Genomic DNA, 16874 nt, shown 5'->3' with positions numbered 1-16874 from the left:
TCAGACCGCTGGAGCCAGAGAGAAATAAGCATTCTTCACTCCCGATGGGCACTTCCGGTTCACAGTGATGCCTGTGGATTAAATAATGCTCCTGCCACCTTCCAAAGACTGTTGAGCAAAGTCCTTGCTGGGCTGGAATCCTTTAGTGCATCATATCTAGATGATATTGCTGTCTTTAGCTCCACCTGGCAGGATCACTTGATCTACCTTGGGAAGTTCCTGAAGGGTCTACAATGTGCAGGCCTTACTATCAAGGCATGCAAGAGACAGATAGGACAGGGCACAGTTGTATACATGGGCAACCTTATGGGTGGAGGTCAAGTTCAACCCCTACAACTCAAAATCTCTACAGTTCTGGACTGGGTAGCTCGAACCACCCAGATTCAAGTCAGGGCATTTCTTGGCTTGACTGTGTACTACAGGAGGTTAGTGCAAGGATATGGGTCCATTGTGGCCCCCATCGCAGAACTGACCTTGAAAAATATACCCCAAAATGTTAACTGGCCTGTAAGCTGTCAAAGGCTTCTAACACCATGAAAGAGGCAATGAGCTTAGCACCGATTTTAAAAGCTCCCGATTGTACCAAGCAGTTCAGAGTGCAGACAGATTATTATTATTATTATTATTATTATTATTATTATTATTCATTTATAGAGCACAACTATCACCCAATGTGCATCCTGCCATTAGTAACCTATAAGTATAGAAGAGAGTCTGTAGATGGTTACACTGTGTCAATTTTCTAGCAGTCCATTGTTGGGGAAAAAGCCTGTTTTTTAGGTTTTTCCTGAAACTCACCAGCTTGGTATCAGTTCTTATAAAGAGTGACAGGTCGTTTCATAAATGAGCAGCTCTGAACTGGAAGGGTCTGCCTCTAAATTGTGTCGTTTTAAAAGATAGTACAGTTACCAGGAAGGCAGAGGATGATCTTAAACTTTGAGTGGGCCTATAGAGTACAACCTTTTGTTATAGAGACTTGGATCCCTTGCCATTTAATGCCTTATGCAGTATGCATAGAGCCTTACATTGCACCTTTCCTTTACAGAAAGTCAGTGAGGTCCCTGCAAAATCTTAGTTGCAGAGTCCTGTCTCCCTTTATTCCCTGAATCCTTTGGAGCCGCTTAAGCAGATAATCTGGGCTATCCAGAAGCAATTAATTACAGAAGTCCAGTTTACTCAATATAGCCTGTACTAGTAATTTCCTGAAAGGCTGTGGAAGCAGATGTCTCTGAACAGAGAATAGGAGCAATCCAGTCCCAGACCAATGATGAGGGCCATGACTAATCTACTGCTTTCATAAGCAGGAGACATCTCCCCAGAGAGCAGTGTTGGAGTGCCATTGAGTGGGAAGCCTTTGCTGAAGTTTGGTTCTTAAAGAAGCTGAGACCTTACATGTTTGGTTCTCACTTCCTTGTCCAAACTGACCACATACCTCTCAGATATCGAATGCAAATGACAGGTGAAAATCCCAAACAATTAAAGTGGTCCATATATCTACAGGTAATAGATTGTACAGTGGAAAACAGACCTGGAATTGACCATGCCAAAGCAGATGGCTTTTCCAGGTTCTTCTACTTAGAAGATGAAGATTCCTTAAGGTAAGGTTAGTTGCACCCTCTTTTGTTTGGGGGGCATGTAAAAAAGCGGCTCTTTTGACATGGTCAGCACCCACTTTTTGCTCTAAGGCCTGGTGTGATTTTGAACTGTAAGTGCACTGGGTCTCTGCTGATCAGGTTCCCAATGCCAGATCTGTTTCCCAAAACTGTACCATGATTTGCACAACTTCAGCCACCCTTGTATGTCCCTAGTAAATCATATGCCTGGTACTGAAGAGGGCCCACTGGGGCTGCAGCACAAATTGTGCCACCCCAGAGACCCCTCTCCAAGACCATGCCAACTGCCACCTCAGGCTGCATGTCTTGGTGCAGAGAAAACCAAATACAGCATGAGTGTGTGGGAAAACGTGGATGTTTGGGATGTGCCCCCCACTTTATGGCCCCATTTGGACTATTATATGCTGGTTTTCTGATGGTGAATATGTCTTGGGCTCTACTACCCAGGCCCAGTTTAAAAGGTATATGGTAATTAGGCGTATTTACAATTGGTACCTGGAAGTCCCTAGTATAAGGCAGAGCATGTAGGCTTAGAGGCCAAGTGGATTTAATACACTTAAGTGTGAACTGCTGTTGTACCTGCTGAAATTTGAAGACGGCCCTGCTTTGCAGACTGCTTTTAAAATAAAACTATGTCCAAATTCAACTGTGGAATTCAAAGTACTTCAAAAGTCTTAAACAACCTTATTTTTCCTTAGGTCCACCCTAGGTACCCCAGTAGTAATAAGCTGGGAGGTTATAAAATATGTTTTATATGCCCTGGTGAGAAAAAAACTGCCCATTTTGTTTTTCAAACATTGTAAATGATTATTAGCTCCAAAGGCTTGCATGGGAAAGTTTTATTAAACTTTCATACAACGTAACATTTGACAGAAGTGAGCTAAAGTATTCATTCAAGATATTAAAATAATAGTTATAATAAATCCAGCAACTTGGCAAGGTTGGATTTGTTATCACTATAACAGGAACGTAGTTTTAGCGTTTCAGAATTGCGGGGCATATCATCAAGGCACAGCGATAAAATTATCGCCGCTTTAGCGTCCGTTTTCGGTCGAGAAGTGGCAATAATTTTATCGCACTATCAGCAAGGACACGCTATTGCGTGAATCAATGCCTCAGCACCTCTTTCCTTAACGCCCAGCATCTCAATGCTAATGAGATGCATAGTAGGCGTTCCTCACTAAAATAACGTGAGACATGTCCCTAACACAACTTACTCCTATCAGCAACCTGGCTGCAAATCCACGTAGAGACGATAATAATAGCGCTAACCGCCCTTATCGCTGCTTTGTTTACGCCTGCTTTCAATCTGACATACCCATTATATCCAATGGGAGGTGGATTGTAGGGATGAGTCCGCCCTGCCCTATCAACAAGGATTTGACTATTGCTGTTCTGTTATCGCTGGGTTTCCAGCTATAATCGCACACTTTCGCAGCTATCGCTGGATTTCCTATCGCATTGGAGATAAGCGGTGCTGATAGCGCGCTACCTCTGCGATAAAATCCAGCAATAGCCGACGTTAAGTTAAAACGCGCTAAGCACGCTTAGCAGTGACTATAGCTTCTTGTTGCTGATATACCCCTGCTTTCCTTAAGTTACCTAAAGACAGCCCTGTGGCAGCCTCTTCTGATTGGTTAGCCTTTGAGAGGTTGAGCCAAGCTGCTCTAATATAGGTGTGAAGTAGCCTGGGCTGAGAGAAAGGAGACATCTGGTGGGAGGAGATCTGCAGGAGCAGATCCCAGGACAGGAAGGGGGCTGGGTATCCAAACTAGGCATCAAAGGGAGAAAGATAGAGAGGATAGGAACCAGGCCCGCCCCATCTCCTGCACCCCCGGCTAGATTGAAGCCCCTGTAATTGAATTAGGAGAGGTTCTGGAATGGGAATGTAGGGTAAAGTTACCCACACCTGTGGGTTGGGTTAGCCAGACCCGAACCTCCTGGAAGGATTTTGCCTATTTTAATTTTTGTGGAACCTTGCTTTTTGGGACAAAAATATGTCACACCTCTAAGATGGTTGTCATATTCAGAGGGTGGTACCCTGCACCCAATTTGTCAGGGTAAACCCCATTCTTGCCAGTCCAGAAACCTGCGTAAATATAGGAGAGCTGCCCAGCAACTCTGAATCCTGACTGGAAACATCAAGAGAAGAAAGACTGCCATGCTGAACACCTGGTCTGCAACAAGAAAGGACTGCACTCTCAAGGACTGCATGTGGTGCACACCCTGGCCTTCACAAAAGAGAACTTTACCTTGATTTGAAGGATTAAGAAGTGAAGTAACTAAAAGCAACAGGTACACAACAGCTCCAAGAAGTCACCTGTATCAACTCCACCAAGAAGAGCCCATCTGACTAGTGTCCAGTGGACCTTTGCAGATTTGGCCAGGAGCAACTCAGAGCTTCTGGATCCTTGGTTGATGTTGTGGACCCTTCAAGACCCCAAAAAGACCTTCTGGAAGCATTGGAAAATATTTGCGCAAAAGCTCCAAAAGTTGACTGAACCTTCGTTGAGAGTCTAGCCTTGACTCAGCCTGAGCTTCATGTTTGCCCCCCTAAAAGCTCCGGAGCTCTTCTTCATCGACAGCGAGAAACAAGAGCTCCACGAATCACCGAGTCATTGAGCTGAAACAGGCTTCTGTAGTTGAAATGCGACCCAACCTGCCAAGGAGACACGCTCGATGTCAACAGAAAAAGAACCAAAAAAGTGACCACGTTAAAGGTGTAGTTTTTACAGGCCCCAACCACTCCATTGTATCCGACCCATGCTCCATTGTGCTCAGTCTGAAACTATGACGTGATCCAGGTCAAACGTGACCAAATGTCCTCGTTGGCACTTTATGCTTCTAACGCTAGAAAGTACATTTTTACATTGAATCTTTAAACATTCACATCTCCAGTCCCTACACTGGATTTTTTTTGTTTTGTTGTCATTTTAAAGATAAGCTTTCCTATTTTCGTACAGTGGTGTTGGATTTTTATAGTGTTGAGTCTTACTTATTTACTATTTTGATGATATTAAATGCTTTACACACCTGTCTCCTAAATTACTCCTTACTGCTCATGAGTCAAGCTACCAAGGATTGGGGAGTGGATGCAGCCTTGCGGCTAGAGCGGTTGACCTTGAAGCTGGGGAACCAGGTTCGAGTCTCAGCAACAACGCTCAACATCCTGTGTTTCCGGGAAAATCACTTAATCTCCCTGTGTCTAACAAAAAAAAAATGAATGTGTCCTTCTGTAACAAACCTGGTGCTCATGTAAAGTGCTCTGATACCCGATTTCTCACATCTAGTTCACACTATAAAACTATTTTTTTAAAAAAGGATTCAGCAAGGATGAAATTATTGAGACTTGACTAGACCTTATTTGTGAATATGATGTTATTACTAGCTATAGATACCTACCTGCACCTACTATTAAACCACCTTCAGGCAGAGTACCACTGTGGTGTGGTGACATTTGAGGGCTATGCACCCTCAAAGCCTTGCTCAGGCTGAGTTAGCAGGTTAGCCTTTGATAAACTCAAAGGGGCATCCACATCTTTTCAAGCTGATGACACTGTGACTGCCTAGATACTCACTGCTCAAACAGATAACAACTCTGCTTATCTGAACATAGCACTTTTTTGCTACTTATGCATGTAGATAATTTTCTTCTTCTGAGACAAGCAGGGCTGCTCGGGTTAGGCTTGTCCAGGATCATAAATGTCCATCTAGGCAGTAGTTTTTATTTTTTTGAATTTTTTACCTAGTTTTTTTCCTCTTTGTTTTGAAGTCGATGTTTTTTTGTTTACTCCAAATTTCCTGTTTTTTGTTGTACCCTTGTTTAAAAAAGCAAAATAAGTTAAAATTGCTATAAACCACACAAAAAATACAGTTATTAAAACTGTTCATTAAAAGTGCTTTTTTCAGAGCTACCATATACTTTCATAATGTATGTTGTTTATACTGTTGCTTTTTTTCCTTCTTGAAGACTCTCGCAAGACACTCGAGAGAGCGTTGATGCTCTCATATATAGTGTGGTTGAGTCTCGCAGGCCTCTTGGGAGAGTATACTTTTATAATGCAATTTGTATTTTCACTGAACATATCCTGGTGTAATAGAAATATTTTATATGTACCAGATTTTCGCTACCAACTTTTTTTAATACAATCGCACAAGACTTTTGCGAGATAGTAAAAATGCTTGCAAGCAAGAATTGACATTTTCCTTGATTGTAACACTTACCTCTTATAGTCCCGACTACTAGATTAGGGAGAGTGACTGGCCTTCCACTGAGTCCTTGAATGACAATAACTTATGTTTAGAGTAGGGTGCAAAGAGTCACTGCTTCTCTATTCACACCGTTCCCAGCCTCAATGGTATGCATCGTAGGGTAGGCAAGGTATTCATCTTATATGTAAAATCTCATGATTCCATACAAAGTATAACAGTACTAGCCTCCCCATTGATACCTCTCCTGAAGGAAATAACAACATTTATTAGTGTATGGGAATGGATTTCCCTGTCCACTCACAGCCCAGCTCTCCCCAGCATCAAGGATATATACATAGTAGTGTGTAAGGAAACATTGTCTTCTGCACTAGCGCCTATCACCAGGACAATTTGGATGTACAGTACAGTGTAGTGAACTAGTGGCCTCTGTCCTCACAACTCTCCTTAGAACAATAGAGATATTCAATGCTGTCTGGAAAGGGTCTCATGTCTCTGCTAACACATTGTACCACAGTAAGAGGTGTCTCTAGTAGGGTATGAAAGAAATGTATCTCTCTAGTCATACCTCTTCTAATGCTGACAGGTATGCATAGTAGACTGTGGGGAGAAACAGGTCTGTTTCCTGATACAATTCTCTGGCATGATAACTCTGCATAGTATATAGTGTTTTGAGACACTTGTCCCTCACCTGTGATGTGTCTCTTGTGCTTGTGCAAATTAGGGTGTGAAAAGTGGTTTACTTTTGTGGTCACACCTCATCCCCAGTATGAGAGAAGTACACATGAAGTCAGGTGTATGGAGTTGAAGTTACCATTATGTTAAAAGGTATGTCTTACATAACACCTTTAGCAACTATGATATGAAAATAAACAGCCTTCTCAGGTGAGATATCTCCCCAGAATAACATGTACAAAGCAGGCTGAGGGTAAAATCTGTTGTCTCCGAACATACCTCTCTTCATTCTGATGAATATCCACAGTAGAGTATGAAATGGAGAATCCTCTCTGCTCAAAACAATGCCTTGGATAATCATGTATCCATATTTAATTTTTGAGATATACTTACCTGAGCAACAAGCACCTCCCAATGGCAACACCCATACATAATTTGGTGTGCACAGCAGCTGCTAACAGTGTGTATTAGAGCATAAATATGTACTTACTTCTGTGTGAAGATCCCTCTCTTGCATTACAGTCACCTATACCACAGCATGTAACACCTCACTGTTGCATGACAACTAACCATACCTAAATTGCAAAAGAATTGGCTCCTCCATTACTAACTCTCGATAAGATAAAAGATGGGCATAGCACCAGCCACATACATGTCCATGTAATAGAATATTCACAGTCCATCTACATGGTACTGTCAGTTTTACAGAATTTTGCAATGCTATAATAACATTGAAATTTATAATAATTATTAAGTAAATTAATCCAAAGTAGCTTTAAACATATTTAGTACAACAAAACAACTTAAAAACAATACAAACTACAACTACATTAACAAACAATATCAACAATTATAACATGAACAAACAACTTCAAAATATTAAACAAAATCTGATGCTCATAAGCATCTTCCAAACTATCCACCATTTTCACTAGCTTTGCCTACTAAATTATGATGTAGGTAGCACTTAATTTCAGTCTTTAAGCCACCTTAGCCTGCCAAAGAGTCTTTACATATGTGCTATGTTATGGGAGGCTAGGTGGTAATAAAGTCTAAGCAAAGCGGCATATGTATATACACAGTTCACAAAGCCTAGCTCATCTAGAGTTAGCTGTGCTGTTGAAGTACTCAACTATCCAGCTGTCTCTACATCCTTCAAATCTAAATACACTGTGCCTAGAGACATAGGTATTGCTGAGCAACACAATAATCCTGCTTCTATTAACAAAGCTCTTCTTCAATTCATATATAAGCAGATAATTATTTCCTCAGAGAGAAGTTTCCATTTTCCTCCTAAAAAGATAAACAATAACAAAAAAAGATCAAAGTTATATACAGGTCAATAATTGATAACAGTGAGATATCAGTATATTTTGTAAACATTTGTACATTTTCACTTATAATCACAGATATTTATCTAATACACCTGCAACTTGTTACTCCTTTCACCTGAAAAATTCCACACCCTCACCCAGAGTAATATTTTCACATATAAATTATAATATGCAATCAAACATTGCCATAAAAGTTTATAAAGTAGCACATCCCTCTTGAGGGACCTTTGCTAATGCTCATCTCAGCTTTTCACTCTAGAAACATCAATATACCCAGTTAAAAATGTCATAGTGCTAATCTATATGTAGAATCAGGGTCATGACAACACTACAGCTTGTATTATTGCATTCTTTGTTTTATATTTGAGAAACACTGCTTCCTTTGCTTACAAGTACACACAGTTTGTACATTTAATTTGTTAAGAAGGATATACATTCCCTTCTATAACAAATACATTTATTTTAATTCCACTAAATATAAAGATGGCTCTCATCTACATGAACACATAGCCACTTTACAATTGAATCACAAAATGTACACAGATTAATACAGTTAAACTCATGTTGAGTATAATAGTTGCAGGGTGTGGCACTAAATGACGCTGCTCCATCGCATTTTCCCTGTTCATGACATTTGAGCTTCAAGTATTAGAATTAGCAGCTGTTTTCAATTCACTTGTGTTTTCCAGTGGAAAGACATGCTTTATTTTTTCCACTTTCACAACTGAGTCATAGACTGTACCTGGTAATGCTGGAAAAGCCTGGTGATTGCAGTGAATAGGATCTGTTCTGGTGACCAATGAAGAAGCCATGTTGAAACCTACCCATGAGTTGAGTCCATTTGAGAAAGGTAGACATATGCCACATGGTGATTGGTCTAGCAAGGGTCTTATGTTTATTGGGAATGACATCAAAGGACAAACAGATATAATAAAACTGATTAAATGTATAAATTGAAAAGGTTTGAATGTCAGTTGGTTCTAGACAATGCAGAAAAGGTAACCACATGTCCACACCATATTAAAGAACTAAACGATTTTCATGACTATATGAAATATTAGTTTCAAACAACGAATATTCAGCACACACATTGCTCCCCCAAGCTGTACACAGAGGGACATATCTCTTTCAGCAGTTAGTAAGCATCGTATCCACTTTCAAAATGTGTTGTCCCTTGTGCCCTTTACATCAGGATGTGACAAAATGAGTTGCATGTTAATGCACACGGAGATGAAGTTACTAGGTTCTAGAAGCGCAATGGTTCTTCTGATTATGCTACCTTATCTAATGAGCTATTAGATTACTCTTGAATGGCCTGCATTGAAGTTTGTTTGAAGTAATTCAAGCTTGTTTTCTGTTCGTTCGGCTGGTTTTGAGAGTTACGGTATCAGCTAAAAGCTTATTTTCCCTCGTCTTTGCCTTGAATCTGGTCTTAAGTGGGAGCTACTGCTGGTGGATTCATGGCATCTCGGAAAACCTTCTCTTCCTTTTTAAACATTTAAGGGATCGTGTACTGGATGTGTGCAATTTTACAGTAGACTAATCACCTTAAGCTTTGATAATTTACCTTGTTCCTTTTGTTTGAAATGCCTTATTGTGACTGACAGATTCCTTGGTAAGTGTGACAACAATAATGCTGCCTTGATGAGTAGAGCAGAAAATATATATATACATATATATATATTCACTGAAAAAGTCATAGGTTTCAGGGGTGTTATAGTTAGCTGGACATTTCCCTCATACAAAACATTAGAAATTCCCCTGTTATAGTTAGTTCAGCTAACTATAACTCGCGCCCCCGCAATGCACTGCTGATGACGTCACATATTACATCACTTATGACATGGTCAGTGACATCACTGATGACATCACTGATGACATCTCAAATGACATCACTGATGACATCACTGATAACGTCATCCAGTGACTGTGTGTTTCTGTATAGTTTAAATATGTTTTATATATTTATAGTGAAAGGCCTGTGGAAGAATGAGTGGCTGTACAAGTGTGTGAATGGATGATTTTCTAGGTGCGTAACTGACTCTATAAGTGGGTCATTAAATGTATCTTACTGCAGACTAGTGACTAAACTGTGTGAATGTCTGTATGTGTCTGTCTGTTGGTGTATAAGTGACTGCATGGTTTTGTGAATAGCTATATGAGTGTCTATATGGGTTATTGATTGGTTGTCTGAGTATCTGTATGGGTGCCTGAGTGTTTGTGTGGGTAGGGTGTGTGTGACTCTGTGCATAGATGTGTGAGTGGGGGATTCTATGAGTGCATGGTTTTAAGAGTGCATCTGTGATGAACTGTATGGTTGAGTGAGTGTATGTATGGGTGTGTTAGGGATTGATTATATATCTCAGTGGTACATGTGTGACTAACTACAAATGTGAAAGGCAGTATATATGCGTCTAAGAGTATATAAGTGGGTATATGTGAGAGTGTGTGATTGTGAGAGTGGCAGTATGGATGAGTGTGTGCTTGTATCAATGATTGTATAAGAGCGTAAGAATGTGGTACTATTTTTATAAGTGAACTTGAGTGTGTATAACTGCATAGGTGAGTAAATGGGAGTGTGATTAATTATTTGCATGACTGAATAGGTGTGAGAGTACCTCTATGATGATTGGTGGTGTGTGAGTGTCTATGTAGGTGTATAAATGCATATGATAGTCTTGTATGGAGTGACTGTAAGTATGAGTGACTGTACAGGTGAGTGAGTGGAGGTGTATGTAGACCTAAGAGTTAATGAGTGGGTATGTAGTTATTGGTATTGGAGAATCTATGGTTTTGAGAATGTACGTCTGAAATTTTGAGTTGGTGTATCAACGGTTAAATTAGGGTGTGAGAAGATGCAGTAATTTATCACATGGATGATGTCATCAGTGATGTCATTTGAGATGTCATCAGTGATGTCATCAGTGATGTCACTGACCATGTCATGAGGGATGTAATATGTGACGTCTTCAGCAGTGCATTGCGGGGGCGCGAGTTATAGTTAGCTGAACTAACTATAACAGGGGAATTTCTAGGGTTTTGTACGAGGGAAATGTCCAGCTAACTATAACACCCCTGAAACCTATGGTTTTTTCAGTGAATTTCTAAGATTTTTTAAATGCCGATTCCTAACTATAACACCCCTGAAACCTTTGGTTTTTTCGGTGAATATCAAAGGTTTTTTAAAAGCTAATTCCGATCTATAACTTATCTCTGAAGATATCTTGTTTAATGATTTTGATTGGATTTGTATATTTTTCAAATTCAGTGTGTCAATTTCATTAATTACATTTTTTTAAAATACTTTTTATCACCATTTTTTAAACTTATTTTTTCAATTAATTCTTTTAAAAATTAAAAAATATTATTTGAACTTAATGGGTTTTTCAAACATATTTTTTTATATTTTTCAAAATATGTTTTTTAACTATATGTTCAAAACTTTTTTTTATATATTTTTTTCAATGTTTTTGGATCCGCACACCCTATGCGCACCGTTCTCGATCCCTACACGATAGCATCCGCGCATGGTATGCATCGGGTACGTGGTTAGTGAGCGATTCCAATGCGACCGGTACGCGACTCCCAGCCTATACGCGACACATTCGATGTACGCAACGCGACGTTTACGCGCTTCCGCGATGCGTCATCTGCGTCTATGACGCGGTAGGTGCGCGGATACCGCAAAGTATTTACCATTTAAAAAAACATATTTATGTGAATATTAATTGAATACAAACTCTAAACTAGTCTTAAAAGTAATATATTTTTACATCTAATCCTATAATTTTTTTTAATTCAATTTCGCGGATGCGCGCTGGGTGCATGCTGCGTAAGCGCAGGGTGCGCGGATCTCATGTGACCTGCAAAAAAAGAGATTTGATTGGTTCATTACACTTCCTCCTCTAACTATTTAAAGACCCCACCCATTTCAATCATTCTTCTTTGACCTTGTTTAGAGGACCATCTCTTTGGAGAGAAGAAGATTTTTTAGACTAAGTTTACACTTAGCTCTAACTTTTTTCAACCAAAAATGGCTTCAGGGCAGCAGGCATCACCTGCATCTCCTCCTATTTCTGAGGATGAATTTTTGGAGGAGGCACCACCCAAAGAATGTTTTTCTTCAGTGGTGTGGAAATTTTTTACTTTTCCCGAGGGTCAGAATAAGACCAATGCCACCTTGGTCACGTGCAAGATTTGCAAAAGAGTCCTGTCGCGAGGGGATCCTAACAAGAAATACTCGTGCGGCACGGCAAGTATGATGAAGCACATGAGGACCCTTCATCCGAACAATCTTGCACAAGGAGAGTGCCGACGGATGAGAAACACTCCTGCTCCCGTGCCTTCCACCTCATCACAGCCGAGCACATCAAGAGTGCATCCATCAGCCCAATCCTTGGACATCCGTCCTCAATTTCAATTTTTAAAAGTGCTCTGCACTAAGTGCAATGCGACTTTGTGCTATGGTGAGCAGTCGATCGATCTGATCTGCCACCGGCAAGAAAGTCACATTTGCTAGGTTTTTTTGTTTTTTTTGTTTATTGTTCCCTGAAGTTCATTGTTTGGTTTCTCCAGTTTTTTTGTTTTGTTTTTTTTTCAGAAAAAACAAAAAAATCACAAAATTGTTAGAAAAACCAAAAAAAAAATAAAAGAAGAAAGAAGAAAAAAAAAATTCTTGTAAGAACTAACTTTCCTGGTTTAAAAAAAGAGCTAAATTTCTTTGTTAGTGTGTGAAAGTTTAGATGAATATATGTGTAGTACGTAATTGACTAAATGAATGCATTAGTAGCGTATGGTGAATGTATAAGTGCAGAACTATGAGGAAGTGCTGCAGCATCACACAGTAACCTCTTTAACTACAGTGTGCTGTAGTACTTCCGAAGCACAGGGATGCAACATATGTACATAAATAGGTTGCAAATCTATGCTTCTCTCTGTACGGCTGCTTAAACTGCAGCCATGTGGTGGCACAGGCACCCTTGCACCATAGTGCAAGGATATCTGTGTCATGTGCTGTTTGTTTTTCTGCAGGAAGACACACCTTCCTGCACAAAAACAATGAGAAAATTCATTTTTCTCCTTCAATGTATGCTGAACATTTCAGCATGCATTGAAGATATAAAAATGTGGAGGAATGAAACAATTCTCCTTGTTGTGCTTTCCTACACCAATTTTAGAATGCTGCAGCATTCACACACATATCGAGATTCATGATTTCTAATAAATCTAGATACGAGAAGAGTGCAAACAGATGAGAAACACTCCTGTTCTGTATCTGTAAAAAAGAATCACAAAAAATGTATATTAATAACTTTCAAATTTATACTATTCCATTACTGTACAAACACATTTTATATAAAAACTGACTAAGAAACTATAACCCTGAACCACAAGTGTGACGCTCGTTAAAACACTACATGCATAGTGCATACTACTTTGAAGCAGTTCATGCCCTAAAGCCTACCTCACTAAAAGACTACATGCTAACTTACTAAATGATTAAAGTACTATAAGGAGACACACTGGGTGAGTGACAGGGTGTTTGCTAGAAGTGTATGAATACTAACTAGGGAATTGAAGGTGTGAAAATCAACTGTGTAGGGTATTAGAGGACTGCATCCATACTGGATAGGCATTTAAAGCAGTCCATGTGCTAAGGCCTGGATCACTGCATGAGTACTTGGGTACTGACTGAATGATTAGAGTACAGCAAGGATAGTGCCTAGGTGAATTTATAAGTGGTAGGCTTTTGGCGCAGGGAATGGATTAGTACTTGGTACTGAATGGGTCACTAGATGAGTGCAAAGGGAGTGACAGGATGTTTGCTGGACTGTATGGATACTGACTAGGGAATTGAAAGTGTGAAAGACAAGTGTCTAGGTGGTTAGAAGACTGCATGCATAGTGGATAGGGGTTTGAAGCAGTTCATGTGCTAAGACCTGGCTCAGTGCATGAATACTTAGGCACTGACTAAATGATTACAGTACTGCAAAGATAGTATCTTGGTGAATTTATAAGTGTTTGGGTTTCGGCACAGTGAATGGATCATTACATGATGCTGAATGGGTCACTAGAGGACTGCAAAGGGAGTTACAGGGTGTTTCCTGGAAGTGTATGGATACTGACTAGCGAATTGAAAATGTGAAAGACAAGTGTATAGTATGTTAGAAGACTGCATGCATACTGCATAGACATTTGAAACAATCTATGTGGTAATGTATGGTTCACAACATGAGTACTTGGAAACTGACTAAATCATCAGACTACTGCTAGATTAGTGCCTGGGTAAAACTTTTACGTTTTCAGTTCTGGCACAGTGAAGAGAATAGTACATGGTACTGCACTTTAGTGTCAAACCCTGACTCATTTTATCAATGCATGAGCAAAGAATAGCTTCTAAAGCTACTAACACTTGACAACATGACCAATTTTAAAACAGTTATCTGTCATCAAATACACTATGTTACCAAATGCTTCCCTCACAATCCTTACCCAAATGTACATAGACTCACAGTGTGATTTTAGACAAGCAACACTATCCCTAGCAGTTTACCAAAACTCATTCACTAGTCTAGAAGAGGTAATGGTACTGCACACAATCTACATATTTAAGTACAGCACATTAATGTCAAAGCATGACTCATTTAATCAACGCATAAGCAAAGACTGGCTTCTAATGCTACTAAAACTTGACAACATGACAGGTTTTAAAAGAGTTATCTGTCAGCAAATACATGATGTTACCAAATGCTTCTCTCACAATGGTTCCCAAATGCACACAGACTCACAGTGTGATTCTAGACAACAACCACTATACCTAGGAGTTTACCAAAAATCATTCACTACTGTGGAAGTGGTAAGGGAACTGCACACAATCTACATATTTCAGGACTGCACTTTTGTGTCAAAGCCTAACTCATTTAATCAACACATAAGCAAAGACTGGCTTCTAATGCTACTAAAACTTGACAACATGACAGGTTTTAAAAGAGTTATCTGCTAAAAAATACACGATGTTACCAAATGCTTCTCTCACAGTGGTTCGCAAATGCACACAGACTCACAGTGTGATTCTAGACAAGCAACACTATCGCTAGCAGCTTACCAAAACTCATTCACTACTGTGGAAGGGGTAAGGGGACTGCACACAAACTACATATTTCAGTACTGCACTTTAGTGTAAAAGCATGAATCATTTTATCAATGCATAAGCAAAGACTGGCTTCTAATGCTACTAAAACTTGACAACATGACAGGTTTTAAAACAGTTATCTGTCAGCAAATACATGATGTTACCAAATGCTTCTCTCACAATGGTTCCCAAATGCACACAGACTCACAGTGTGATTCTAGACAACAACCACTATACCTAGGAGTTTACCAAAAATCATTCACTACTGTGGAAGTGGTAAGGGAACTGCACACAATCTACATATTTCAGGACTGCACTTTTGTGTCAAAGCCTAACTCATTTAATCAACACATAAGCAAAGACTGGCTTCTAATGCTACTAAAACTTGACAACATGACAGGTTTTAAAAGAGTTATCTGCTAAAAAATACACGATGTTACCAAATGCTTCTCTCACAGTGGTTCGCAAATGCACACAGACTCACAGTGTGATTCTAGACAAGCAACACTATCGCTAGCAGCTTACCAAAACTCATTCACTACTGTGGAAGGGGTAAGGGGACTGCACACAAACTACATATTTCAGTACTGCACTTTAGTGTCAAAGCATGAATCATTTTATCAATGCATAAGCAAAGACTGGCTTCTAATGCTACTAAAACTTGACAACATGACAGGTTTTAAAAGAGTTATCTGTCAGTAAATACATGATGTTACCAAATGGTTCTCTCACAATGGTTCCCAAATGCACACAGACTCACAGTGTGATTCTAGACAACAACCACTATACCTAGGAGTTTACCAAAAATCATTCACTACTGTGGAAGTGGTAAGGGAACTGCACACAATCTACATATTTCAGGACTGCACTTTTGTGTCAAAGCCTAACTCATTTAATCAACGCATTAGCAAAGACAGGCTTCTAATGCGACTAAAACTTGACAACATGACAGGTTTTAAAAAAGTTATCTGTTAGAAAATACACAATGTTACCAAATGGTTCTCTCACAGTGGTTCCCAAATACACACTAACTCACAGTGTGATTCTAGACAAGCACCACTATCCCTAGGAGTTTACCAAAACTCATTCATTACAGTGCAAGTGGTAAGAGAACTGCACACAATCTACATATTTCAGGGCTGCACTTTTGTGTCAAAGCCTGACTCATTTAGTCAAAGCATAAGCAAAAACTGCCTTCTAATGCTACTAAAACTTGACAACAAGACAGGTTTTAAAACAGTTATCTGTCAGCAATTACACAATATTACCACATACTTCTCTCACAGTGGTTCCCAAATTCACACAGACTCACAGTGTGATTCTAGACAAGCAACACTATCCCTAGCAGCTTACCAAAACTCATTCACTACTGGGCAACGGGTAAGGAGACTACACACAATCTACATATTAAAGTACAGCACATTAGTGTCAAAGCATGACTTATTTTATCATTGCATAAGCAAAGACTGGCTTCTAATGCTACTAAAACCTATCAACATGACATGTTTTAAAACAGTTATCTGTCAGCAAATACACAATGTTACCAAATGCTTCTCTCACAGTGGTTCCCAAATGCACACATACTCACTGTGTGGTTCTAGACAAACAACACTATCCATTGCACTATACCAAAACACATTTCTTCATCTAGAAGAAGTACTACATTTTAGTATAGAAACATAACATAACTCATTTCACAAATTCATAAACAATGACTGGTTTCTAATTCTACCAAAATATAAAAACAGCACAGTTATCTGTCTGCAAACACATGAAAAACACAAATGCTTATCACAGAATGGTTTCTACATGCACACACACTGTCAATAAGATTATAGAGAAAAAAAGTACTCCCTACACTTTAGAAGGAGAAATACATTAGTCTGATTACAATCAAAGTAGTCTACATAC

The sequence above is a fragment of the Triturus cristatus genome, chromosome 2_2 (assembly GCF_964204655.1).
Source record: "Triturus cristatus chromosome 2_2, aTriCri1.1, whole genome shotgun sequence".
NCBI classification, from domain to species: domain Eukaryota; kingdom Metazoa; phylum Chordata; class Amphibia; order Caudata; family Salamandridae; genus Triturus; species Triturus cristatus.
Note: the sequence above shows the minus strand (reverse complement) of the source record.